The sequence below is a fragment of the Aegilops tauschii genome, chromosome 5 (genome assembly GCF_002575655.3).
Source record: "Aegilops tauschii subsp. strangulata cultivar AL8/78 chromosome 5, Aet v6.0, whole genome shotgun sequence".
Lineage (NCBI taxonomy): Eukaryota > Viridiplantae > Streptophyta > Magnoliopsida > Poales > Poaceae > Aegilops > Aegilops tauschii.
The window spans coordinates 397,051,380-397,078,755 of record NC_053039.3 but is presented as its reverse complement, the minus strand read 5'-3'; the positions used below and the strand labels follow the sequence as shown (position 1 = coordinate 397,078,755).

Sequence of the window (27,376 nt, the reverse complement as noted above, 5' to 3'; positions counted from 1 at the left end):
AAAAATTCTTTTCTTTTTCTCGCTTGTGATAATTTTTCTAGATCCTTTTTGTTATTGTTTGATTTGGTGATGTCATTTTTGTTTTATTCTCTCCTATATTTTTACGTCTGGTAACAGTTTGATGATGCAATTGGTGACACTATTTAATTTATGTTAACAACTTAAATGAAAATCATAACTATTATTCAAGTTGCACCAGTTTATATTTGTTCTTACACAATATGGAAGAGTGGAATTTTTGTGTATCATTTTCTTTTAAGTGTTTTCTTCACTTTCTTTTTCTTTTAAGTAGTAATAACTCCCTTCGTTCATTCTTCCTTAGAATAACAATTGTATTTATTTTATTTTATTTTCTTTTTATATATGTTGTTCGGTTTTGCTATTGGACAAGCGGATGATTTTTTTTCAGCTCAGTCATTTTTTTCGTGTTCATGTGTGTTTGTTTCTATTTAATTTTTTTATTGTGTTATTTTATTTTGTTTTATGTGCATATGTCGATATTGTGTGTTTTGTAAGTAGACACATAAATATTGTTAAATATGTTTTTAAATTATACTAGAATACAAAAATTGCACTATTTATGTTTATTCACGCATATTGTAAAAAGGGCAATTTCTGTGTAAATTGTTAAAACTTTTTGTCATCATTTATTTTACGTGTTTTAATCTTCATTCTTCTTTAAGTGTAATACGGATGCCACTAATTCATTCTTTCTTAGAAAAACTTTATTTTTTGATTTTTTTTTGAACTATGATATTCTTATTATAAAAAGAAATGTCATCTTTGTGCAAATGTGTGCAAATATTTTTAATCACATTTTTAGTTTCATTCTCGTTCTTCTTTAAGGGTAACACAAATGCCACTAATTCATTCTTTCGCAGAAACATTCATTTTTGTGTTTATTTTATTTTATTTTTAGTATATAGAAGCATGGGGAAGAAGAAGGCAGCTAGGCCTTTAGATCTTGATGTGGTTGTAGAGTGATTTGACTTAACCAAAAAGTAGGCGCCTATCAAATAGTTGGCCCTTAATATATGTCGTTGTTTCTTTATCATGGTTCTTTTTTTTGTTAGTATGATGTAGTGATATGTATTACATGCCATTGACCTTTTTTTAATTATAAGTATCATGATGAATTTCTCTTATTGCTTGGTTTTACTTTGGATTAAGCCAACAAGTGTGTGTGGGCATGAGCGTGTGCATACATTTGTGTGTGCGCGCGCAAGCATTCTAGTTGTTCATGTAAGTCAGTTCCATTTCTAGTTTCTTCTGCTTAAAATATCTCCAAAAGATGATGTAGATCTATAAATAACCCTTTTTTACATCACGAAGACCCAAAAATAGTGCTCCAACAGATGATTGAGATGTAAACTAAGAGCATCTCTAGCAGACCCCGTATAATGCCGATCCGCATAAGGCGTTTACAGTTCGACGAAGATATATTTTGCAAGGCGAAATCGTGCGCTGCAGAATAGAACCCGTAAATGAAACTGTATAATTTGAAGAAAACTTTCGCGGGAGAAATTGCAACCACACTGATCATTCATAGTTAATCACATACTACATGATCATACATAGTACATCCAGGAATAAGTATTTAGGGAGAACATGGGCGTTCTCAGAGCTTAGCGAATGTCGACCGTCGGATCGTTTTTTTGAAGCGTTTTGGGCCGTTGGATCTCGCGCCTGGAAGATCCTGGCCGTTGGATACAAAACGAACACTGCTACAATGAATAGTTTCTCTCATTCGTGCCACCGCCTGTGATTACACTGCCCCGCCGAGGGCATTTTCGTCATTTCATCTGGCTGGAAAAATATCCAATATCTCCTCCCGCACTCGCACGTCCCACCTCCTCCTCTCCCTCTCTCGATCTCCTCAGCGAACCCTAACTCCTCCGCCGCCGCTCGCCCTCTCGCCGCCGCCTCCGCCTCTGCTCGCCCTCGCGCCGCCGCCTCCGCCTCTGCTCGCCCTGGCGCCGCCGCCTCCGCCTCTGCTCGCCCTCGCGCCGCCGCCTCCGCCTCTTCCTCCACGCCCCCTTGGTTCTCATCAGGAAGACCGTGGCTCGGCGCCGGCCCTCGCGAGTGAGGTAGGACGCGCGCAGGAGGGAGCGGCGGAGGAAGGTGGGGCCGGTGGTGAGCTGCCTTTCCTCTTCTCGCGTTGGTTTTCCACGCTGTTCTTAGTTGATCTGTGATCTTGTTTGCGTGCAGGTCTCTGTCAATCTGTTGTTGTGGTTGCTATTGTGGTCATCGATTTGCAGGTATATGTGTATGTCTGCACTCTTCTTGGCTGCTAGCTTCTCCTCACCTCTGATTTGCCCTTGTTTTCCTCGCAGATTCGTCTGCTGTTGCCGGTGCCTCCTTTGATCTGACCCGGTTGTGTCTTCGTTCATGGATCTACGGTTAACCCCTCTTCTTCTCCTCCTTTGGTCCTCTCATGTTAGAGTGCTAGGCATACGGCGGCATGGCCAAGTGTTGTGTGTTTGGCCAGCATGGGCCATTTGTTGTTTGTCCTGCCTCTGGTAAAGGCCAAAGGTCTTTTCCTCTTTGTCTGGTCTGGTAGTGCCTGCAATTGGTGCTTCTCCCTTCGTGGAGTATTTGTGTTTCGTTGCTTTTAGTCTAGCTAGGTTCCAAGGAAGGGGACATTTAGGCTTTTATTGTTTTGCTGATATGAGGAGACATGGCCGGAAGCACCAGCGAACCACACCAATAGTACCTCTCGTTAGCTCACAAACACCAATCGTATAGTACCTCCGTAGTATACTCTACTTTGGATGTTTTAATATCTTGTCTGCACTCTGCACTTGATAATCTATAGATTTAGATACTTGATGTTATATATTTTTCTCTGGTCTCCTGAATGTTGGTGCTGATTAATACGTAGTATTAAATGTATGCATCTTTCTCATTCTGAAAGTTTCCCAGCTTTCCTGACCATCAAATGTCTATTCACCATTGTTACTCTTGCCTGGAGTAGTCTGTTACACTTATCAGGCCTAGGCAGGTCATTCACACTACCGAAAAGTTTGGTTTCAGTAAGACTTAATCTGGTAACCTATTTTGTCTTTCCCTTCTTCGCGGTTTGGGAGAGATACCGCAGAGAAGACCACCAGAGAAACGGTCGTCCCGGACCCAGACTATCATCGCTATACTTGGTGAGCTCTAGAGGTAGTATATAGAACATCTCTATTCTCTGGAAATGTACTTCTATGTCAAACTGAAAAAAGATATATGTTGTCTGGTAGGACCGGTAATATGTCCATCCATTAACCAGTACTTTGTCGTAATGCAGGGATATCTGGTGTGTCTGCATATGCATAAAATCTTCTTGCCGCTGCACCTGTTGACCTACTGGGGCTGCTTCTCTTGTTTCAGGTTAGTCTACCCTGACTTGCTCTGCTTTTAGACTATCTGTTTGAGTTATAGCTAAAAAACATGCATGACTGTATTATATTCTACGAGTTTTTTTGCCTACAGTGCATATGTAACTAAACATGTATGGTGGTATGTGCTCATTAATTTCCCTATAGTTCTACCACACTAGACAATGTGCATTCAGTACGCATTATGGTCGTTGTCGATAAAGAGGTAACTAGCTGTCTATAGTGAAGTTCGGCTAAATATGTTCACTTGGTCCATTTGTTAGTTCCTCGGTCCTCCTGACCGCAACCGAATAGTCTTTTGTTATTTTTCATTGTAGCTCAGCTCTGTATGCTCCTATTTCTCAAGTGGGAGTAGTGCTGCTTCCAAGAAATAGGTCTCTGTATGCTTAATGCATGTACCTGGATTCCCTTTTATGATGACAATAATGTTTATGCACTTCTAATTCTACACAATGTCAAATAATAGAGAGTAATCCATTTTTTGTATGTGTGGACTCATATTGTACCTAATCTGAAAAAAAAATGACAGGATTGCAAAAAGGTGTCGGCTTGAGATTGACCACATCTGTTGTATCTACCTGGAGGCCGGCTCTCTCAGTTCACTCAAGAGCATCTTTGTTCCGCTGTAGATGAAAACGTAAGATGCCAGAGCCACGACGTGAGTGCATCTGCTTCCCCTTAGGAGGTAAGGCAGCGGATGTTATATATGCCCACTCTACCATTTTCTTTATCTAACATGTAGAGTTAAACCACTGGTTTCATATATGCTTTATTATTATTACTTTTAGTCTCCAAATGATATAGGAGATTCTGTTGTTGCTCTATTAACATGATTGGATTTTGTTTTTTTTCTTACTAAATAATATTGCTACTGTACCGTGACACATAGTCGGAGAGTAATCCATTCTATTGTATATGTGGACTCCTTATTGCAAGCGTGGTCAAGAAATAATATTATCTTTAAAAATATCATGGTAGTATGAGATGCGTTCCTGAATCTATCTCTCTTTTATGCACTAATTGACTTTGTGTTAACATTTGGTTTCAAAAAATGTCATTGTACAACCTGGCCAATTCTTGGTGCTAATTGTTTCATCCTCTCGTATTTTAAGTTTGCGAATTTAAGGCTCTACCATCATACAAAGGCAAACATTCATGTGGATTTGGATTAAGTGCGCCTCCTTTTCATTATTTGAATTAATGAGTGCTCACAAAAAAAGGATACGATGCTAAGATTTGCCATAAAAGATTCTTGACTTGCCATAAATTCAAATAAGGATTGAATATATTTGTAGTTAAACCATTCTTGCTCAGGTTTCAGATTTCTCAATCCATATTTCTGTGCAAATATCAATTCTTGACAGGTTATTCAGTAATCTCGCACATGTTCGTTTCTCTATATATCATCAGTATTAAAGTTCATACATGATACGTCATATTCTCGGCTTTAGAACATTAAAGTTCATACATGATACCTTATCATCAGTATTAAAGTTCATACCATGTTCTCCTGCTTAGTCTAAATCAGATAGGGACTTTAAACATATTCAGTTTACATAATGACAGGCATCCTCAAGTACATATAAAACCATGGCATCCTCAAGCCATGGTTGGGGAAGGATAAAATTAGAAAAGGAAAAGAGGGTCCTAACATGTTTAGTACTATCTTATGGGTTGTTTTGAGGCCACAGATCTGTAGCATACTAACATCTGTTCTTCTAACTTTCCTACTTTTCTTTTAATTTGTGCTCTGAATATGATCATGTGACCTGCTTTCTTCAGTTCATTTGCTTCAGATCATGTGGCCTGCTTTCTTTCTTCTTCACACAAGCTACATGTTACTGGTACATACATGTGGGAGTAGATTAAATATGTCCATTGAATTGTAGTCATACTTTTCTTAAATGGGTTTATTTTAAGGCCTGTTATGTATTGTTCATGTTTGCCTTTCAAGTGTGTTGGTAGCACACCTTTAGTTATTAACCAACACATGTATTGTTCATGTCTTCTGCATTGTTCATTGAGCACAAAAGTATCACTATTTTGGTAAATTATATGATAGGTTATAGGACTGCATGAACTACTAACCAATTTATCGTTTTAACAGAACATGGTCTGATGAAAGGAGGGTGATGAATGCGCCATGGGGCAAGTCACCTGGATTGTGTTATGTTGGAGGGTGATGAATGTGCCATGAGGCAAGTCCGTCTGATGAAAGGTGTGGACGGAAGAGGGACAATAACTACGGGGTTGGTGAAAGGTTGAAAGAAAGCTCTTATGTGTCTTTGGTCTCGACACCACATGTAGGTAGCCGTCGTTGATAATCCAAACTTTGAAAAGTTTATTTCAAGGTTCATAACTCTGTTGTCAATGGGGAAAATGTTATCTGCTTCAAGTGATGTGGCGTATAAAAGGTCGAACGTCAAGACGATCAGGTGGATGTATCCAAAAATATGCTTTTGTGGAACTATATAGGTTCTTTGTCTCACATTGCCGTTGTGGCTTGCTTTTCCTGTATGAAAAGTACACTATCTGTATCGAACTTGATGTGGATTGATCGACCTTGCTTGCTTTTGGCACAAGTATATATTTCCATTTCCTATGAACTTCCAGATGAATTGTTCTACTGAAAAAATTCATCATGTTTTCTTTGCATTTGGCAAATGTGATTGCCTTGCCTTATGCCATGACTTTGACAAATAATCCCATACCAAGTAGCAACAGTACCGCGCTTTGTTTAAATGCTGGGACAACGTGTTTAGCCAGGCACCACGCGCCAAGGCGTGTTTCCGATCTAGTTCTACTACTACTACTAGAGGTGGGTGGGGATCTCGCGGCGGCGAGGCCGAGGTCGATGTACCAAGAAGGACGAACTCGCGGTCGAGGACGACGGGGTGTCGGAGCTCAGTCCTCCTCGTCGGAGCTGACGAGGTCGATGAACTTCTCCCTCTGCTCCTCGCGGATGCGCCGCCACTCGTCGTCCTTGTCCTTCGCGGCGAGGTTGGCCGTGACCGCCTGCTTGAACAGGAGGTCTTCGAGCTCCTCGTCGTGGCGGCGGCACTCCGCCTCCTCACACAAGCTCCATTCAGCAATGGCGGTCGCGACCGCGTCGACATCGTCGCCATGAAATCTTCGGGCTCGACGACGCCTCGGCGCACGATCTCCTCCGGCTCCTACTTGATGGTGACGAGCTCGCGGTCCTCCGGCTCCTCGGCCCACTCACGGGGGGAAGCACCACGCCGGACAGGCCCCCAGCGGCGGAGGAAGAGCCCGCGGCCGAGGAGGGCGTCCGCCCGTGCCGGCGGTCGTACTCCTCCGTCTCGCGATGGAGGAGCCTTGACGGCGGCTCAAGGCCTTGGTTCGTCCACTTCCTCGCCGCGCGCTTCCTCGCGTCGTCCGCGCGGACACACCACTCGCCCTCGGGGTCGCCGCCCCCGCCGGAGCTGCGGTCGAGCTCCACATATGGCTCCACATGGCATTTGGAAGCGGAAGTGGGCTCACCCGCGACGAGAAATGCGAGGGAGAGAGTGGGGAATCGCGGCGAAACGCGGCGGCGGGGGGATAGGGTTTCGACCCGTATATGCCCTGCAAACCCGTATATATACGGCTTCGGGGGTGAGGTCTGCGGGCCGCGGTAAAAAAAATTACGGGCCGGACGAGTACATGGGCTCTGTTCTGGCCAGAAAATTGGGCCGAGCCCGTATACTCGCCGGAATTATGTGGGTTTGCGCGTTATACAAGGTCTGCTAGACATGCTCTAAGGCACATATCCGCGTGAGAGTTTGTGATTTTCGTTGTTCTCTATCAAACCATAGAAAATGATTGCATTTTTAATAAAACAAAGATTCAAAAAATTTGCAAGTTATCTTCCGAGCTACAGTATGGATATGTATGTGGTCCTTACTACGCCACGTGGAAGTAGGACAGCTTATAGTATCTGGATGCAACCAATGAGAGATGGTAGCACATGATACATACAACTGGTTTGGATGTCGGTTCGGTAATAAGCTATGTGTGTAGGCACATATTTTTACTTTCGGGAGTGCTATATCCACGGGATCTTACGTGGGGATCCGTGCTTCTTTTTTAGTTTTTCTTTCTTTCTTACATGTTACGTCACTTGACTTAGAGCATCTACAGCCGGATCCCTTAAACCATCTCTCATATGCCCGCGGACGCGCCCGATCAGTGATCGGACATGAGAGAGAAGGAAAAAGTGATCCAACCGGACCCCTCATATCTTCATATATGTCCGGGTTGTCCACGAACCCTCATATCCATCTCAAATATGGGGAGGATATGAGGGCTCGGGGACACGCCTGGGCACGCCCGGTCAATCCGCCAATTAGGACGTGGCCCCATCCCGGACCACCTTTTCTCTTTTTTTAGTCATTCTTTTCTTTTTCTTTCTTCATCTCCACCAATCACGTGCAAGTGACCGGACATATGCGAAAGAAAATGAGGATTGTGGCTGCGCGGATGGATAAATAGGGACTCAAAACGGACACGCCCGGTCACTGACTGGCGCGTCCGCAGGCGTTTGGGGGGTCGAATTAGAGGTACGTGGCTGAAGATGCTCTTAGACTTGGTTAAGTCGACTGTTAAGTCTTAGTCGACTGAGACCTAGGCACACCCTTTTAGTTTTGCCGGTTGTGGCTACTTTTTATTTATTAATTTTCATAGTACTTCATTACTGGAACTTGGAGGATGACATTGTGTGGAAACATACCCTTAGTGGCCACTACTCGGCGGAGTCTGCGTAAGGCACAATTCTTGGGTACCATAAGCTCCCCAATGATGCACACGGTTTGGAAGGCTTGGCCCCACCGAAGGTCAAGTTCTCCACGTGGTTGGCCATGCAAAATAGGATATGGACGGTGGATAGGTTGGCCAAAAAGGGATGGCGAAACTGTGGCCTATGCCCTTGAGCAAGAATATGTTGATCATCTTTTCTTCAAATGTCAGTTCTCCCTTCGGCTCTGGGGAATGCTCAAAGATTGGTTACAGCTTGAATACTTAGACATCGTTGTCTGGCACCTGGAGTGCTCCATCACGGGATTGGTGGATTGGCATGTCCGACGCTTCCGTCCCAAGTAGGAAGGCCATGGCCTTGCTCACACTGCTCACCTCATGGGCAATATGGAACGAGAGGAATGCAAGACTCATCCACCACAGGAAAACCCACCGATGTTCCCTCTTGCCGACATAGAAAGCGAAGCAAAGGTTTGGGTCTCCGCATGGGTAAAAAGATTGGTATAATTATGTTGGGAGAGTAATGACCTATTGTAATTTGGGGCCATGGTCTATGTAACAAACTCTATTCTCTCTTTAATAATCGGTGGGACAAATCTTTTGCCTCCGTTTAAAAAAACTTTTAGTTCTTGAAAAGTTAGCCTATAGAAGCGATGTGATAGGCAGATTTGGACGGGCTTGTGATGGGCTAGATTCCTGGGCAAGTGAGTGTCCATGCGCGGGCCTAGTCCAGGTCAAGTGAATGTTGTCCACAAATGCCTACCCTGCACAAGTCCGGCTAGAGCAATCTCCTTGTTTCTAATAAAGAGAAAAAGCTAGAGTAATCTCCTAGAAAACGACATTTTTTCGATAAAAGACATTTTATTGAATAGATATATCGAGGTCACGGTCGACGCAAATTGAGCTGCGACTTCACGGTTGACGCTTCACCTGGGTGAGCTCTTGCCAGCTGCAGACAAAGACCAAAATTGATCATGTTTTCTGCACCTTGGACTGGGGACTGCTTTTCCCCCAATGCTACCTGAGGGCCTTATCCTCCTCGGTCTCTGACCACTGTGGCATGGTTCTCACTGGACAGATCAACCACCGGCGCTTCCGCGGCTTCCGTTTTCAAAATTATTAGTTAAAGATGAGAGGTTTTGATGATGCGGTGAGCAACTCCTGGAGTGAGCCTTGCACTCACACGGACACCATGATGATCCTACACGACAAATTGTCGCGTCTTGGGCGCTCCTTGCGTTGCTGGAGTAGGAAAACAGTTGGTAATATTACGCTACTCGCAGCCGCTGCGGAACAGATTATCCTTGGCTTGGACCATGCTCAAGACCACAGAGACCTTACTATTGCTGAAATCGGTCTAAGGCACTATCTAAAGCGCAAATTGCTTGGCCTTGCTGCAATCCAACGCATCAGGATCAGGCAAAGATCAAGGGTCTTATGGCTTCGTGCGGGTGATGCTAATTCTCGGCTGTTTCACATCAAGGCCAACGGGAGACGCCGCCGCAATTATATTCCCCTTTTGCAGACCGATCATGGCCAATTCACCACCCAAGCTGACAAGCATGCTGAGCTTCACAAGCACTTCTCTGCCACTATTGGCTCAGTTAAAGCAAGGAACCAATCGCTTAATTGGGATGCCTTGGACCTTCCCAGACTTGACCTTTCCTCCCTGGATGCCCCGTTCACAGAGGAGGAAATTAAAGCGGCAGTTTTTGGTCTACCTTCCGGTAAGGCGCCTGGGCCGGACGGTTTCACCGCTGATTTTTTCAAGCACTGCTGGGAGGTGATTAAGCATGATCTTACTGCGGCCATATGTCAGTTCTTCAACCTTCGCGGTAATCATTGGCACATATTGAATTCTGCTCACATTACTCTTCTGCCCAAATCCAATGAGGCTTCTCGCATCAAGGAGTTCCGCCCCATCAGTCTCATGCACTCTATCGGAAAGATTGTTTGCAAGATGTTGTCCATCCGCCTGGCTCCGCTCCTATCAGTGTTGATCCCTCCCTCCCAGAGCGCTTTCATCAAGACTCGCAGCATCCATGACAACTTCTTGTTTGTCAAGAATGCCGTCCGGAAATTACACTCTGTCAACGATCCTGCTCTACTTCTGAAGCTTGACATCGCTGGTGCCTTCGACAATGTTTCCTGGTCCTACATGCTCGAGCTTATGCCACGACTAGGCTTTGGGAGTAGGTGGTGCGACATGGTCTCGCTGCTTTGGAGCTCCTCGTCTTCCCGTGTTATGGCGAATGGCGAGCTTGGCCAGCCCTTCTCCCACCGGTGTGGTCTACGCCAAGGTGACCCTCTCTCACCCATGCTCTTTACTCTCGCCATCGCTCCACTACATTGGCTTTTTGCGCGTGCTGCCTCTTCTGGAGCCTTGTACCCGATCAAGTTACCCCCCTCCCAACTTCCGGTTAGTCTTTATGCCGATGACGCGGCTCTGTTCATCGCCCGCAACGAGGCGGACATCCTCCTCACAAAACACATCCTCTCCAGCTTTGGCATTGCTTCAGGCCTTGTCTGTAACATTAGTAAGAGTGGCATCTACCCCATCTCCTGTGAACACATAAACCTAGAATCACTTCTACAGCACTTCCCCGTGCCTGTGCTTCAATTCCCCTGTCGATACCTTGGTCTCCCTCTCCACTATAAGATCATCACCAGGGCTGACATCCAACCTATTCTGGACAAGTTGGCTTCCAAACTTCAACGTTGGCGCGGCAAGCTCCTGTCTGGGGACGCTCGTCTGCGGCTTATTAACTCCGTGCTCTCCGCCATTCCGGTGTACTTAATCACCATCTTTAAGCTTGGTGCTTGGGCCATCAAGCAAATTGACAAGCTACGGCAGAAATTCCTGTGGCGCTCCCGGCCGGAGGCAGACAAGGGCATTGCTCTGGTCAACTGGTCCACGGTATGTCGCCCTAAATACCTTGGGGGTCTTGGTGTGATTGATCTGAAGCGGTTTGGAAGGGCGCTGAGGCTTAGGTGGAAGTGGCTCGAGTGGCGGGACCAGAACAGGCCTTGGGTTGGCTCTCCCACTCCCTGTGACCGAGATGACGAGGCTCTGTTTGCTGCTGCTACAAATATCACTGTGGGCAATAGTTCGCGGGCTCGCTTCTGGCAAGACCGATGGCTTCATGGTGAGGCGCCTTGTCAACTAGCACCTGACGTCTTCCGTCTCTACTACAGGAAGAATTTCTCAGTGGCACAGGGACTCGCAGACCAGCGCTGGTTGTCGGGTTTGCATCGCATATCCACTGAGCCTGAGCTTCGTCAATTCACCTTTCTCTGGACAAAGCTGCGGCACTTTGTTCTGGACCCGAACAGGGAAGATAGTATCTCTTGAAACCGCACTGTCTCGACGACATACACTACCAGATCGGCATATCACGCTCAATTTCTTGGTTCTGCACCGGTTGCTAATTACGACAAGTTGTGGAAGGCCAAGGTCGAGGGCAAATGCAGGTTCTTCTTCTGGCTTTTCCTCAAGGGCAAAATTCTGACCAACGACAACTTCGCAAGGCGTGCACTCCCGCACAATCCGAGGTGCAATCTCTGCGATCAGAAAGAAGAATCTGCCTTCCATCTTATCCTGCAATGCCCCTTTGCACGCTCTGTGTGGCACCTGGTGGAGAACTTCCATTCTGCTCTGGACTGGCCACGGCTGCCATGCATGCCATCTCTATCATCTCCTGGTGGAATGATGTAATCTGCCCCATTGGCAAGAAGACCACTACCACGGCCATTTACACCTGCTGGAATATCTGGAAGGAACGAAACAGACGTGTATTCGAGCATAAGACTCTTGCTGAGCAGGGTGTGCTTCTCCTCATCAACCAGGAAATTCTTCAACCTATGCTTTCATCTCACTGGCTTAGTGATGTTGAGAACCAGCCAGAACCTGAGCCAGACTAGACTTTCTACCCTTTTTGTAACGTTGTGTTGTAAGAACTATTTGTTTTACTTTTCTCCTGCTTAATATATAGGCAGTGACCTGCCAGTTCCTCAAAAAAATATCGAGGTGATACAATCGCATCGAAAGAAAGCCCGGCCTCTGCATAGCTAGATGCACACAGCCAAAAAGTCGAGAGTGCCCTAAGAATAAAAATAATTCGGTACAATGCGAAGCAAATAAATCATGTCGAGGCTAACGAGCGGCAGATCCTATCCGTAGATCACACAACCATCCATGGGGGTAGAAAACCTCCCTGGCCGAACGCTCCAGCCGTGTAGACGGCATCATAAAAAGGTCCCTGTCCTCCAGCCTCTGCAGGATAGACCAAGTACGGAGCCATCGTGTACAAACATGAATAACCTTCGAAGTCGAGGTTACGGACAGCCGTCCTACACATGGCCTTCACCATAGAGTCCTCATCGGTGGCTGCTGAACCGTCAGGACCGATGTAATGACGCCCGCTGCGCCTCAGCGGCGAAGGAGAAACATCGGCCATGACATGACCATCAGCATCAATGAATAGGAGTGTGCCTTGACACTATCCGGTGGTGCAAATGCAGAGACCGGTCACTTGATAGATCCACATCGATTGATAGCTCTCATGGGATAAGGTCGGTAACCGTAGCTATAGGCCAACTCCACCGCACGACCCCAGATGGACGTCCGGTTTGGCCGGATTTTGTCCCTTTGGGGAGGTAATGGGTTCACCCATGTCCGCGTCTGTCCGATGGGTCGTGGGTGCGCCCAGCATGCGGCCGCACCCCAAATCTTGTTCGTGTTGGACGTGTTTAAAAAAACATAAAACGTAAATAAAATGACTTTAAAAAGTAAATAAACGCAGTTTAAAAAACTTAAAACTTAAGTTAGGGTCCATGGCCACAAAACGGCCCAGTTTCACGTCCAACTTAGTGACATAATTAAACATAAAAAAGAAAATAAAAAACGGCCGCCGCCAGCGAGCTCCTGCCCGTGCCCGTCGATGCCATCGCCGTCGCCGTCTTCAGTGGCCGCCGGCGTCGTCGTCGTTGCTGACGAGGTCGACGTAGGCCGGCGGTGCATGGTAGACGGGGGCGGGCGGGAGGTGCCTGCACGACCTCCTCCCGTGGCGATGCCTCCCGCTCTGGTGACCGCGGCGGAGTGACGCACCAGTTCACGCCCACGGCGACGGCCATCTCCGGAGCAGTGCACAACCAGCCCCGCCCCTGGCCCACCAGGCCCGGGTGGAACGCGGCCACCGGCTCCTCCTCCATCGCCTCCTCCGCGGCCACCATCTCCAGCTCGGGGATGGCAACCTCGCCGGCGGCGGAGCGGGCCATCATCTCCTCGAGGCCCTCCCATTTGCGCTCATCGTGCGTGTACATGGAGTCCTCCATGGCACGCGCCATGAGACGGGCCTCCTCCTCCACTATCATGCGAGGAGGTGGTGGGGGAGATGGAGATGGCGAAGGCGTGGGCGTGAGGCCGCGCACCCAGCCTACGCCCACGCTCCTGGGGAGCAGGCGCTGCGCGCTCCCGACGTGGCCGCCGCGGCCCAGACGCTGTGCCGGCAAAGAAGAAGGCACGCCGCACGTCGTGCTCATCCCTGAGCCAGGTGTCCCAGAGGACGGAGTCTGGGGCGTACCTGTCATCGTAGTACAGGTCATCGGGGAGGGCGGCGGCGCTCGATCTCTTCACGGCGCGCACGGCCGCTCACCGGGACCGGCGGGATCGGCACACGGTCGGCGGACAAGTGCCAGTTGTTGGGGAGGTGGACGTCGCTCCAGGGGAGCGGCGTCCTCATCTCCCAATAACGGCGGCACACCTCCGCACGGATGTAGTGCCGGTTGTCGGTGTCAAAACCGGCGGATCTCGGGTAGGGGGTCCCGAACTGTGCGTCTAGGATCGATGGTAACAGGAGACGGGGGACACAATGTTTACCCAGGTTCGAGCCCTCTCTATGGAGGTAATACCCTACTTCCTGCTTGATTGATCTTGATGAATATGAGTATTACAAGAGTTGATCTACCACGAGATCGTAATGGCTAAACCCTGGAAGTCTAGCCTATATGACTATGGTAATGCATATATCCTTTCCGGTCTAACCCCTCCGATTTATATGGACACCGGGGGGATCTAGGGTTTACATAGAGTTGGTTACATAAGAAGGAATCTTCGGTCGCCAAGGCCTTCCACGCCAAGTAGAGTCCAATCCGGACACGGGAACAGTCTTCGGCCTTCATATCCTCACAGCCCATCAGTCCGGCCCATGGATAACAGGCCGGATGCCCGAGGACCCCTTAGTCCAGGACTCCCTCAGTAGCCCCCGAACCAGTCTTCAATAGCGAGGTGTTCGGCACACAAATTATCTTCAGCATTGCAAGGCGGGTTCCTCCTATAATGATCTCCAAGTAAAGTATTCCGCCATTGATCCAAAGTCGCTCTCCTCGGCTTCTGTGCGTTGAATAACTTTGTCATCCATGCGTCAAGCGAAGGTGGAAGGTCAGGGTGTTTTTGCAGTTAACACCCCGTCCATGCAAGGAAGGGTGCCTATTAAAGAGATTGGATCCTAGATCCATTGGGAACCATGCAGAGAAAATCCCCGGAGACTGTCCAAGAGGAACCATTCCAAATGGCTAGCGTCCCCAGCTCCTCCGCCCGTTCCAGCCCAGAGAGAGGCGAGTGGGAGAGGTGTTCAGTGCCTTACATCCAATTGACGAAGCTGCAATCGCAGGGATTTCTTCCTCCAGCAGATCTAGTCCCTGTCCGAGCGGGGCTAGACTTCTTCAACGGTGAGATTCAGGCAGAGAACTTCCCTAATCCATCCGGGGGAGAGCGAGTATGTTTCATCCCCTACCTGCTAAGAGGCATTGGATTTCCCATCCATCCGTTCCTCCGAGGGCTTCTAGAATACTACGGCCTCCAGTTGCACAACTTCACCCCTGCCTCCATTCTGCACATTGCGGGTTATGTCACTTTATGCGAATTATTCCTGGGCATTGAAGCCCTTTTTGAGCTGTGGAGGAAATTGTTCTTGTTGGAAATATGCCCTAGAGGCAATAATAAAATGGTTATTATTATATTTCCTTGTTCATGATAATTGTCTATTGTTCATGCTATAATTGTGTTATCCGGAAATCGTAATACATGTGTGAATACATAGACCACAACATGTCCCTAGTGAGCCTCTAGTTGACTAGCTCATTGATCAACAGATAGTCATGGTTTCCTGACTATGGACATTGGATGTCATTGATAACGGGATCACATCATTAGGAGAATGATGTGATGGACAAGACCCAATCCTAAGCATAGCACAAGATCGTGCAGTTCGTTTGCTAGAGCTTTTCCAAATGTCAAGTATCATTTCCTTAGACCATGAGATTGTGAAACTCCCGGTTACCATAGGAGTGCTTTGGGTGTGCCAAACGTCACAACGTAACTGGGTGGCTATAAAGGTGCACTACGGGTATCTCTGAAAGTGTCTGTTGGGTTGGCACGAATCGAGACTGGGATTTGTCACTCCGTATGACGGAGAGGTATCTCTGGGCCCACTCGGTAATGCATCATTATAATGAGCTCAATGTGACCAAGTGTTTGGTCATGGGATCATGCATTACGGTACGAGTAAAGTGACTTGCCGGTAACGAGATTGAACAAGGTATTGGGATACCGACGATCGAATCTCGGGCAAGTAACGTACCGATTGACAAAGGGAATTGTATACGGGATTGATTGAATTCTCGACATCGTGGTTCATCCGATGAGATCATCGTGGAACATGTGGGAGCCAACATGGGTATCCAGATCCCGCTGTTGGTTATTGACGGAGAGTCGTCTCGGTCATGTCTGCATGTCTCCCGAACCCGTAGGGTCTACACACTTAAGGTTCGGTGACGCTAGGGTTGTAGAGATATTAGTATGCGGAAATCCGAAAGTTGTTCGGAGTCCCGGATGAGATCCCGGACGTCACGAGGAGTTCCGGAATGGTCCGGAGGTGAAGAATTATATATAGGAAGTCCAGTTTCGACCACCGGGAAAGTTTCGGGGTCACCGGTATTGTACCGGGACCACCGGGAGGGTCCCGGGGGTCAACCGGGTGGGGCCACCTATCCCGGAGGGCCCCATGGGCTGAAGTGGGGAAGGGTTGGGATGGTGCGCCCCCCTTGGGCCTCCCCTGCGCCTAGGGTTGGAAACCCTAGGGGTGGGGGGCGCCCCACTTGACTTGCGGGGCAAGTCCCCCCTTAGCCGCCCCCCTTTGAGATGGGATCTCTGGGGGCCGGCGCCCCCCCTGGACCCCTATATAAAGAGGGGGAGGGAGGGCAGCCGCACCCAAGCCCCTGGCGCCTCCCTCTCCCTCCTGTGACACCTCTCCCTCTCGCTGAGCTTGGCGAAGCCCTGCCGAGATCCCCGCTGCTTCCACCACCACGCCGTCGTGCTGCTGGATCTCCATCAACCTCTCCCTCCCCCTTGCTGGATCAAGAAGGAGGAGACGTCTTCCCCAACCGTACGTGTGTTGAACGCGGAGGTGCCGTCCGTTCGGCGCTCGGTCATCGGTGATTTGGATCACGACGAGTACGAATCCATCAACCTCGTTCACTTGAACGCTTCCGCTCGCGATCTACAAGGGTATGTAGATGCACTCTTTTCCCTCTCGTTGCTAGAAGACTCCATAGATTCTTCTTGGTGATGCGTAGAAAATTTTCATTTCTGCAACGATCCCCAACAGTGGCATCATGAGCTAGGTCTATGCGTAGTTTCTATGCACGAGTAGAACACAAACTTGTTGTGGGCGTAGATGTTGTCAATTTTCTTGCCACTACTAGTCTTATCTTGTTTCGGCGGCATCGTGGGATGAAGCGGCCCGGACCGACCTTACACGTACGCTTACGTGAGACAGGTTCCACCGACTGACATGCACTAGTTGCATAAGGTGGCTAGCGGGTGTCTGTCTCTCCCCTTTAGTCGGAACGGATTCGATGAAAAGGGTCCTTATGAAGGGTAAATAGAAATTGACATATCACGTTGTGGTTTTGGCGTAGGTAAGAAACGTTCTTGCTAAGAAACCTATAGCAGCCATGTAAAAACTTGCAACAACAATTAGAGGACGTCTAACTTGTTTTTGCAGCATATGCCGTGTGATGTGATATGTCCAAAAGGATGTGATGAATGATATATGTGATGTATGAGATTGATCATGGTCTTGTAATAGGAATCATGACTTGCATGTCGATGAGCATGACAACCGGCAGGAGCCATAGGAGTTGTCTTAATTTATTTATGACCTGCGTGTCAACATATAACGTCATGTAAATTACTTTACTTTATTGCTAAACCGTTAGCCATAGTAGTAGAAGTAATAAATGACGAGACAACTTCATGAAGACACGATGATGGAGATCATGGTGTCATGCCGGTGACGACGATGATCATGGCGCCCCAAAGATGGAGATCAAAAGGAGCAAAATGATATTGGCCATATCATGTCACTATTTGATTGCATGTGATGTTTATCATGTTTTACATCTTATTTGCTTAGAATGACGGTAGCTTAAATAAGATGATCCCTCACAATAATTTCAAGAAAGTGTTCCCCCTAACAGTGCACCGTTGCGAAGGTTCGTTGTTTCGAAGCACCACGTGATGATCGGGTGTGATAGATTCTAACGTTCGAATACAACGGGTGTACGCCAGATTTACACACGCAATACACTTAGGTTGACTTGACGAGCCTAGCATGTACAGACATGGCCTTGGAACACGGAAGACCGAAAGGTCGAGCATGAGTCATATAGAAGATACGATCAACAAGAAGATGTTCACCGATGTTGACTAGTCCGTCTCACGTGATGATCGGACACGGCCTAGTTGACTCGGATCATGTTTCACTTAGATGACTAGAGGGATGTTTATCTGAGTGGGAGTTCATTGAATAATTTGATTAGATGAACTTAATTATCATGAACTTAGTCTAAAATCTTTACAATATGTCTTGTAGATCAAATGGCCCACGCTAATGTTGCCCTCAACTTCAACGCGTTCCTAGAGAAAACCAAGCTGAAAGATGATGGCAGCAACTATACGGACTGGGTCCGGAACCTGAGGATCATCCTCATAGCTGCCAAGAAAGATTATGTCCTAGAAGCACCGCTAGGTGACGCACCCATCCCAGAGAACCAAGACGTTATGAACGCTTGGCAGTAGCGTGCTGATGATCACTCCCTCGTTCAGTGCGGCATGCTTTACAGCTTAGAACTGGGGCTCCAAAAGCGTTTTGAGCAACACGGAGCATATGAGATGTTCGAAGAGCTGAAAATGGTTTTCCAAGCTCATGCCCGGGTCGAGAGATATGAAGTCTCCGACAAGTTCTTCAGTTGTAAGATGGAGGAAAATAGTTCTGACAGTGAGCACATACTCAAAATGTCTGGGTTACACAACCGCTTGTCTCAGCTGGGAGTTAATCTCCCGGATGACGCGGTCATTGACAGAATCCTTCAGTCGCTTCCACCGAGCTACAAGAGCTTTGTGATGAACTTCAATATGCAGGGGATGGAAAAGACAATTCCTGAGGTATATTCAATGCTGAAATCAGCGGAGGTGGAGATCAAAAAGGAACATCAAGTGTTGATGGTGAATAAAACCACTAAGTTCAAGAAAGGCAAGGGTAAGAAGAACTTCAAGAAGGACGGCAAGGGAGTTGCCGCGCCCGGTAAGCCAGTTGCTGGGAAGAAGCCAAAGAATGGACCCAAGCCTGAGACTGAGTGCTTTTATTGCAAGGGAAGTGGTCACTGGAAGCGGAACTGCCCCAAGTACTTAGCGGACAAGAAGGCCGGCAACACCAAAGGTATATGTGATATACATGTTATTGATGTGTACCTTACCAGCACTCGTAGTAGCTCCTGGGTATTTGATACCGGTGCGGTTGCTCATATTTGTAACTCAAAGCAGGAGCTGCGGAATAAACGGAGACTGGCAAAGGACGAGGTGACGATGCGCGTTGGGAATGGTTCCATGGTCGATGTGATCGCCGTCGGCACGCTACCTCTACATTTACCTACGGGATTAGTTTTAAACCTCAATAATTGTTATTTAGTGCCAGCTTTGAGCATGAACATTGTATCAGGATCTCGTTTAATTCGAGATGGCTACTCATTTAAATCCGAGAATAATGGTTGTTCTATTTATATGAGAGATATGTTTTATGGTCATGCCCCGCTGGTTAATGGTTTATTCTTAATGAATCTCGAACGTAGTGTTACACATATTCATAGTGTGAGTACCAAAAGATGTAAGGTTGATAATGATAGTCCCACATACTTGTGGCACTGCCGTCTTGGTCACATTGGTGTCAAGCGCATGAAGAAGCTCCATGCTGATGGACTTTTAGAGTCTCTTGATTACGAATCATTTGACACGTGCGAACCATGCCTCATGGGTAAGATGACCAAGACTCTGTTCCCCGGAACAATGGAGAGAGCAACCAACTTATTGGAAATCATACATACTGATGTGTGCGGTCCAATGAGTGTTGAGGCTCGCGGTGGCTATCGTTATGTTCTCACTCTCACTGATGACTTGAGTAGATATGGGTATGTCTACCTAATGAAACACAAGTCTGAGACCTTTGAAAAGTTCAAGGAATTTCAGAGCGAGGTTGAGAATCAACGTGATAGGAAAATAAAATTCTTACGATCAGATCATGGAGGGGAATATTTGAGTCACGAATTTGGCACACACTTAAGGAAATGTGGAATAGTTTCACAACTCATGCCGCCTGGAACACCTCAGCGAAATGGTGTCCGAACGTCGTAATCGCACTCTATTAGATATGGTGCGATCTATGATGTCTTTTACCGATCTACCGCTCTCATTTTGGGGCTATGCTGTAGAGACTGCCGCATTCACTTTAAATAGGGCTCCGTCGAAATCCGTTGAGATGACACCATATGAATTATGGTTTGGGAAGAAACCTAAGCTGTCGTTTCTTAAAGTTTGGGGATGCGATGCTTATGTCAAGAAACTTCAACCTGAAAAGCTCGAACCCAAGTCAGAAAAATGCGTCTTCATAGGATACCCTAAGGAAACCATTGGGTATACCTTCTACCTCAGATCCGAAGGCAAGATCTTCGTTGCCAAGAACGGGTCCTTTCTGGAGAAAGAGTTTCTCTCAAAAGAAGTAAGTGGGAGGAATGTGGAACTTGATGAGGTGACCCCTCTCGAACCAGAAAGTAGCGCAGCACAAGAAAATGTTTCTGTGGTGCCTGCACCGACTAGAGAGGAAGTTAATGATGACGATCATGATCAAGTTACCACTGAACTTCGTAGGTCCACAAGGACACGTTCCGCACCAGAGTGGTACAGCAACCCTGTCATGGAAATCATGTTGTTGGACAACGGTGAACCTTCGAACTATGAAGAAGCAATGGCGGGCCCAGATTCCGACAAATGGCTAGAAGCCATGAAATCCGAGATAGGATCCATGCATGAAAACGAAGTATGGACTTTGACTCACTTGCCCGATGATCGGCGAGCCATAGAAAATAAATGGATCTTTAAGAAGAAGACAGACGCGGATGGTAATGTGACCATCTATAGGGCTCGACTTGTCGCTAAGGGTTATCGACAAGTTCAAGGGGTTGACTACGATGAGACTTTCTCACCCGTAGCGAAGCTGAAGTCCGTCCGAATCATGTTAGCAATTGCCGCATTCTATGATTATGAGATATGGCAATGGACGTCAAAACGGCATTCCTTAACGGCTTTCTTAAAGAAGAATTGTATATGATGCAGCCGGAAGGTTTTGTCGATCCTAAGAATGCTAACAAGGTACGCAAGCTCCAGCGCTCCATCTATGGGCTGGTGCAAGCATCTCGGAGTTGGAACATTCGATTTGATGAGATGATCAAAGCGTTTGGGTTTACACAGACTTATGGAGAAGCCTGTGTTTACAAGAAAGTGAGTGGGAGCTCTGTAGCATTTCTCATATTATATGTGGATGACATACTGTTGATGGGAAATGATATAGAATTCTTGGGAAGCATAAAGGCCTACTTGAACAAGTGTTTTTCAATGAAGGACCTTGAAGAAGCTGCTTATATATTAGGCATCAAGATCTATAGAGATAGATCAAGACGCCTCATTGGTCTTTCACAAAGTACGTACCTTGACAAGCTATTGAAGAAGTTCAATATGGATCAGTCCAAGAAGGGGTTCTTGCCTGTATTGCAAGGTGTGCAATTGAGCACGGCTCAATGCCCGACCACGGCAGAAGATAGAGAAAAGATGAGTGTCGTCCCCTATGCCTCGGCCATAGGGTCTATTATGTATGCCATGCTGTGTACCAGACCTGATGTAAACCTTGCCGTAAGTTTGGTAGGAAGGTACCAAAGTAATCCCGGCATGGAACACTGGACAACAGTCAAGAATATCCTGAAGTACCTGAAGAGGACTAAGGATATGTTTCTCGTTTATGGAGGTGACGAAGAGCTCGTCGTAAAGGGTTACGTCGATGCTAGCTTCGACACAGATCTGGATGACTCTAAGTCACAAACCGGATACGTGTATATTTTGAATGGTGGGGCAGTAAGCTGGTGCAGTTGCAAGCAAAGCGTTGTGGCAGGATCTACATGTGAAGCGGAATACATGGCGGCCTCAGAGGCAGCACAAGAAGCAATCTGGGTGAAGGAGTTCATTACCGACCTAGGAGCTATTCCCAATGCGTCGGGCCCGATAACTCTCTTTTGTGACAACACTGGAGCTATTGCCCTTGCCAAGGAGCCCAGGTTTCATAGGAAGACCAGGCATATCAAGCGTCGCTTCAACTCCATTCGTGAAAATGTTCAAAATGGAGACATAGATATTTGTAAAGTACATACGGACCTGAATGTAGCAGATCCGTTGACTAAACCTCTCCTTAGAGCAAAACATGATCAGCACCAGAACTCTATGGGTGTTCGATTCATCACAATGTAACTAGATTATTGACTCTAGTGCAAGTGGGATACTGTTGGAAATATGCCCTAGAGGCAATAATAAAATGGTTATTATTATATTTCCTTGTTCATGATAATTGTCTATTGTTCATGCTATAATTGTGTTATCCGGAAATCGTAATACATGTGTGAATACATAGACCACAACATGTCCCTAGTGAGCCTCTAGTTGACCAGCTCGTTGATCAACAGATAGTCATGGTTTCCTGACTATGGACATTGGATGTCATTGATAACGGGATCACATCATTAGGAGAATGATGTGATGGACAAGACCCAATCCTAAGCATAGCACAAGATCGTGTAGTTCGTTTGCTAGAGCTTTTCCAAATGTCAAGTATCATTTCCTTAGACCATGAGATTGTGCAACTCCCGGATACCATAGGAGTGCTTTGGGTGTGCCAAACGTCACAACGTAACTGGGTGGCTATAAAGGTGCACTACGGGTATCTCCGAAAGTGTCTGTTGGGTTGGCACGAATCGAGACTGGGATTTGTCACTCCGTATGACGGAGAGGTATCTCTGGGCCCACTCGGTAATGCATCATCATAATGAGCTCAATGTGACCAAGTGTTTGGTCACGGGATCATGCATTACGGTACGAGTAAAGTGACTTGCCGGTAACGAGATTGAACAAGGTATTGGGATACCGACGATCGAATCTCGGGCAAGTAACGTACCGATTGACAAAGGGAATTGTATACGGGATTGATTGAATCCTCGACATCGTGGTTCATCCGATGAGATCATCGTGGAACATGTGGGAGCCAACATGGGTATCCAGATCCCGCTGTTGGTTATTGACAGAGAGTCGTCTCGGTCATGTCTGCATGTCTCCCGAACCCGTAGGGCCTACACACTTAAGGTTCGGTGACGCTAGGGTTGTAGATATATTAGTATGCGGAAATCCGAAAGTTGTTCGGAGTCCCGGATGAGATCCCGGACGTCACGAGGAGTTCCGGAATGGTCCGGAGGTGAAGAATTATATATAGGAAGTCCAGTTTCGGCCATCGGGAAAGTTTCGGGGTCACCGGTATTGTACCGGGACCACCGGAAGGGTCCCGGGGGTCCACCGGGTGGGGCCACCTATCCCGGAGGACCCCATGGGCTGAAGTGGGGAAGGGAACCAGCCCCTGGTGGGCTGGTGCGCCCCCCTTGGGCCTCCCCTGCGCCTAGGGTTGGAAACCCTAGGGGTGGGGGGGCACCCCACTTGACTTGGGGGGCAAGTCCCCCCCTTGGCCGCCCCCCCCCCTTTGAGATGGGATCTCTGGGGGCCGGTGCCCCCCTGGACCCCTATATAAAGAGGGGGGAGGGAGGGCATCCGCACCCAAGCCCCTGGCGCCTCCCTCTCCCTCCCGTGACACCTCTCCCTCTCGCTGAGCTTGGCGAAGCCCTGCCGAGATCCCCGCTGCTTCCACCACCACGCCGTCGTGCTGCTGGATCTCCATCAACCTCTCCCTCCCCCTTGCTGGATCAAGAAGGAGGAGACGTCTTCCCCAACCGTACGTGTGTTGAACGCGGAGGTGCCGTCCGTTCGGCGCTCGGTCATCGGTGATTTGGATCACGACGAGTACGACTCCATCAACCTCGTTCACTTGAACGCTTCCGCTCGCAATCTACAAGGGTATGTAGATGCAATCTTTTCCCTCTCGTTGCTAGAAGACTCCATAGATTGTTCTTGGTGATGCGTAGAAAATTTTAATTTCTGCAACGATCCCCAACAGTTCTGTCTTGTCCCGCGCAATCATGAGGGGTCAATATTTGAAGTGTGCGGAGCCGAAGTGTGGCGTATCGCCGATACCGGATATCCATCCGGTACACCCAGGAAGGCATCTGAAGAATGGCCTTCCGAATGGTTCTATATTGAGGACGTCGCACTCCCTGACCCGATTCGAAAGGGTCTTCCTAAATTCGCGAGTGTCCCGCTGAAGAAACGCCACAGTTGGCGTCCCCGGAGTCTTGAAGAGGATGACAGCGCTGAAGTTCGTCGGCTCCTGAACAAGATAAAGACGCTCACTCAGTCCAGACTTACAATAGTCGAAGTTATGGCGATTTCCATAGTGCGAGGGGTTCAGCCGCTTCAATACAGAGGGCTGCCAATGCGGCACTATAACGGAGAGGATGACGCCTCCCGCTGCGGCCGGAAAGGGCCGGACACCCCCGCCGCTCTGGCCAAGATATTGGCCGAGCTGTTTAAAGGAGAAGAAGAGGAATTTCTTCGCATTAAGCCCAGAGACGGGTATTCTATGTATAATCCTCCCAGTTGGGTAAGCCTCAACCCCTCTGTTTCACTCATTTCGCCTCCAGATTATTTTTGATAAATTCCAAATCCGTCTGTTATGACAGCACTGGCGGAAGGTCACCGAAGGACTTTATAGTCCTGCCCCACAGCCGGAGAACCACAACCGAGAGCTTGACCCCGGGTTTGAGGAGGATCCGGACATATTCATGATACTCGCAGAGGGGTATTTTACCAGGCGAGCTATGACGGCACAGAAGTGGCCATCACCGCCGACTACCCTGGCCTTCTCCCTGCTTCACATGTAAGTGATCCAGAAACGCCTTCTCTAAAATGGTGCTTTTATCCTGCCTCACCCACCGCACTGTATCGTGCTCCATAGGGGAGGCGTTCGGCGATTCCAAAGAGATCGGTTCCTGCGTCGGGCAAGCCTTCGAAGAGGAAGGCCCGTGAAAACGCAGCCGGGCCTTCATTGAGGAGGTACGGAAAAATATGTTTTTTCAGCGACCGTACCCGACAGTGACTTGTGTGTTTGTTTGGATACAGGAAAAAGGTTTGCCGAACTATGTCCGGGGGCCCGGCCGGCCGTGCTCCCAACGACCAGGATTTAGATCCAGTCGGGGAGACGGGGGCCGATGTAGGAACAATGCCGGACTGCCCTTCGGCCGAGGGTTCGGACAATATGTCCGTCACCGACTCGGAGGTAGAGAGCGCCATGAATCATCGGCACTGCAGGGCTGTTTTACGAGACCCGAAGTTCTCGGACGAGGCATTTAATGCCTTTAGCTCGGGCGACGCATACATCCGGGTTGCTCGAGACGGGCTTAGAATCGCCACAAAGCAATATCTGACCGATGTGTAGGTAAGTTTTCCTTGTCAAAAAAGGATAGCCATATGCCTGTAGCCCCCGAGACTGAAAGCAGTTGGCACAACTGATTTAAGGATCGTTGAACAACCAGGTCCTCGCAGAGAAGAATGGCCTGCTAGCCCAAGAGCTGGAGCAGTGTCGGGCGCAGCTAAAAGCTGCTACCGCCAAACTGGAAAACGTCAAGAAGTCGCCTGCTGGTAATGTTCCCCTCCACCGAGGAACAATAATTGTGTATCAACTGTGCTAACGCTACTGATCGCATAATAGGGTCGTCTGATCAACTTGAGGAGAAGTTGAAGATAGCCCAAGAGGGAGAAAAAGAGGCGAAAAGGCAACATGCCGCAGGCGAGCGTGTGTTGACCCGCGTCAGAGACGAGAAAGACAAGCTACAGGATTCCAAGACTGCATTGGGTGAAGAGTTGAAAGATGTTCGAGCCCAGATAGCCGATTCCGTGAAGGAGAACAAAAATCTGCGGGGCGGTATCTTCAGTATGTGTCCGAACTATTTGTGAAGTAGCTCAGAGGTAAATGGGACTGACATAGTCATGTTTGCAGGTGTACTGACGGGCCGTCCTAAAGAGGAGGTGTCCGGATCATCAAGTGATCTGCTGCAGAGGCTGCCACAAGTGCACGAGCATGCTCGGCTAGCCATGCGGAGCGTGGCCAAGGCCTTATGGCCGTCCGACTCCCCTCCAGGAAGTATGGAGGAGCTTGTAGAGCTGTTCAAGGGAGCGCGGCGGCGTATCTGACTGTGGAAGATATCGGCCTGCCGAGAGGGTGCGCGAGAAGCCTGGGCCATGGTGAAAACGCGATATACCAAGCTGGACCCGAATCACATGGCCCGACTTGGACCGCTAGGGTCAAATGGGGAAGAAATTCGCCTTAGTTTAGTATATGATCAAGTAGAGGTGGCCGCCAAATATTCCCAACAGGATTGTAAGTTGGACCACTTGTTGGATGGTATAGAGGGGGAAGTGTTTGAGTCCAAGTGACTGTGTACTTTCCTTGCCCTATGTAGTTCTAACTGAATTGTATAGCATTTGTCATGGCAGACCTTTTTGCTTCAACCTCCGGACCCGAGGGTGCGGAGTGTTTCCGAATACCCTCATGACCGAATAGGCCGGGGTATGCCTGGAAAACTAGGCGTAGGGGTCATAGTTGCTTGAACAGACAAGTTGTATTCTGCTAGTTATGTTATATTACATTGAGATCGTAAGAAACATCTTCCAGAGAGAATAGTTCCGTTAAGGGTTCCTTTCCCTGGGTGTGCATGTATTGATGTACATGTCCGAATTGTGATGGAGAAATCACGGTGTATGTAACTTCTGGGGGTTACCAATGGAGTAATTGCGAAAACATCTTCAATTCACCGACCGAATATTCCCTTAAGAACGCTAGCTTTCGGCTTCACCCAGTCTGAGGTACACATCTGGATGACCTGGCAGTAATAATCGCAGAGGTGCTCCCTTTATGCCCTAGCCGAACTAACGGGAATGTAGGGCATAAGCACAGGAGCCAGGCAACCCAGCTTGGCCAAAACTTAAGTCATATCGATGCATATAGTGGTGAAGAAAAGGTACATATGGGAGAACTCATATGTGAAGAGCTTGATGCTCGAGAAATAATGATAAAAAGTTTCTGTCCAAGAAGCTCCAGGTATAGTGGACATACATATTTTCAATATGTATGTGTTAGCGGTGTGCGGTCTAGCCGTACCAAAACTTTAAAGTGAAGAATGAAAAAGTAATCGGAAAAGAGAGAAAAAGTAATGGAAACTACAGGGGAGAAGGAAACGAACAAGGAGTTCGACGCTAGGCATAGAATCTTCGGAGTCTGGCCGCGTTCCAGGGGTTCGGCTCGAGGCGATTGTCTGATGCATCATGAAGACGGTACGCTCCTCCGGTGAGAACTTCATCAATTATGAAGGAACCCTCCCATTTGGGCTTGAGTTTGTCCTTTTTATTCTCCGACAGGCGTAGAACGAGTTGGCGAACATTGTAAGTCTTGGCCCATACTTCTCTGCTTTGGTATCTTCGAGCCTGCGGTTGGTAGAATGCTGAACGGGCTTTTGCGACATTGCGTTCCTCCTCCAGGGCATCTAGGCTGTCCTACCGATCAAGCTCGGCTTCTCTCTCTTCGTACATACGCACTCGAGGTGAGTCGTGAATAATATCGCAGGGCAATACGGCCTCTGCGCCATACACCATG

The 27,376-nt window shown here is 47.9% G+C and overlaps 1 long non-coding RNA gene across 2 annotated transcripts; it reads left to right on the top strand.

Annotated features, from left to right (window-relative positions):
- Nucleotides 1-1,852: 1,852 nt before the first annotated feature.
- LOC109742380 (uncharacterized) lies at nucleotides 1,853-5,868 on the top strand. Of its 2 annotated transcripts, XR_002227850.4 has the most exons (6): nucleotides 1,853-2,121; nucleotides 2,209-2,258; nucleotides 2,334-3,152; nucleotides 3,290-3,372; nucleotides 3,910-4,065; nucleotides 5,488-5,868. It is a non-coding gene; the product is annotated as an uncharacterized lncRNA (long non-coding RNA). The 2 variants fall into 2 exon arrangements; XR_012184995.1 differs by lacking the exons at nucleotides 1,853-2,121; nucleotides 2,209-2,258 and having other exon boundaries at nucleotides 2,888-3,165.
- Nucleotides 5,869-27,376: the final 21,508 nt, after the last annotated feature.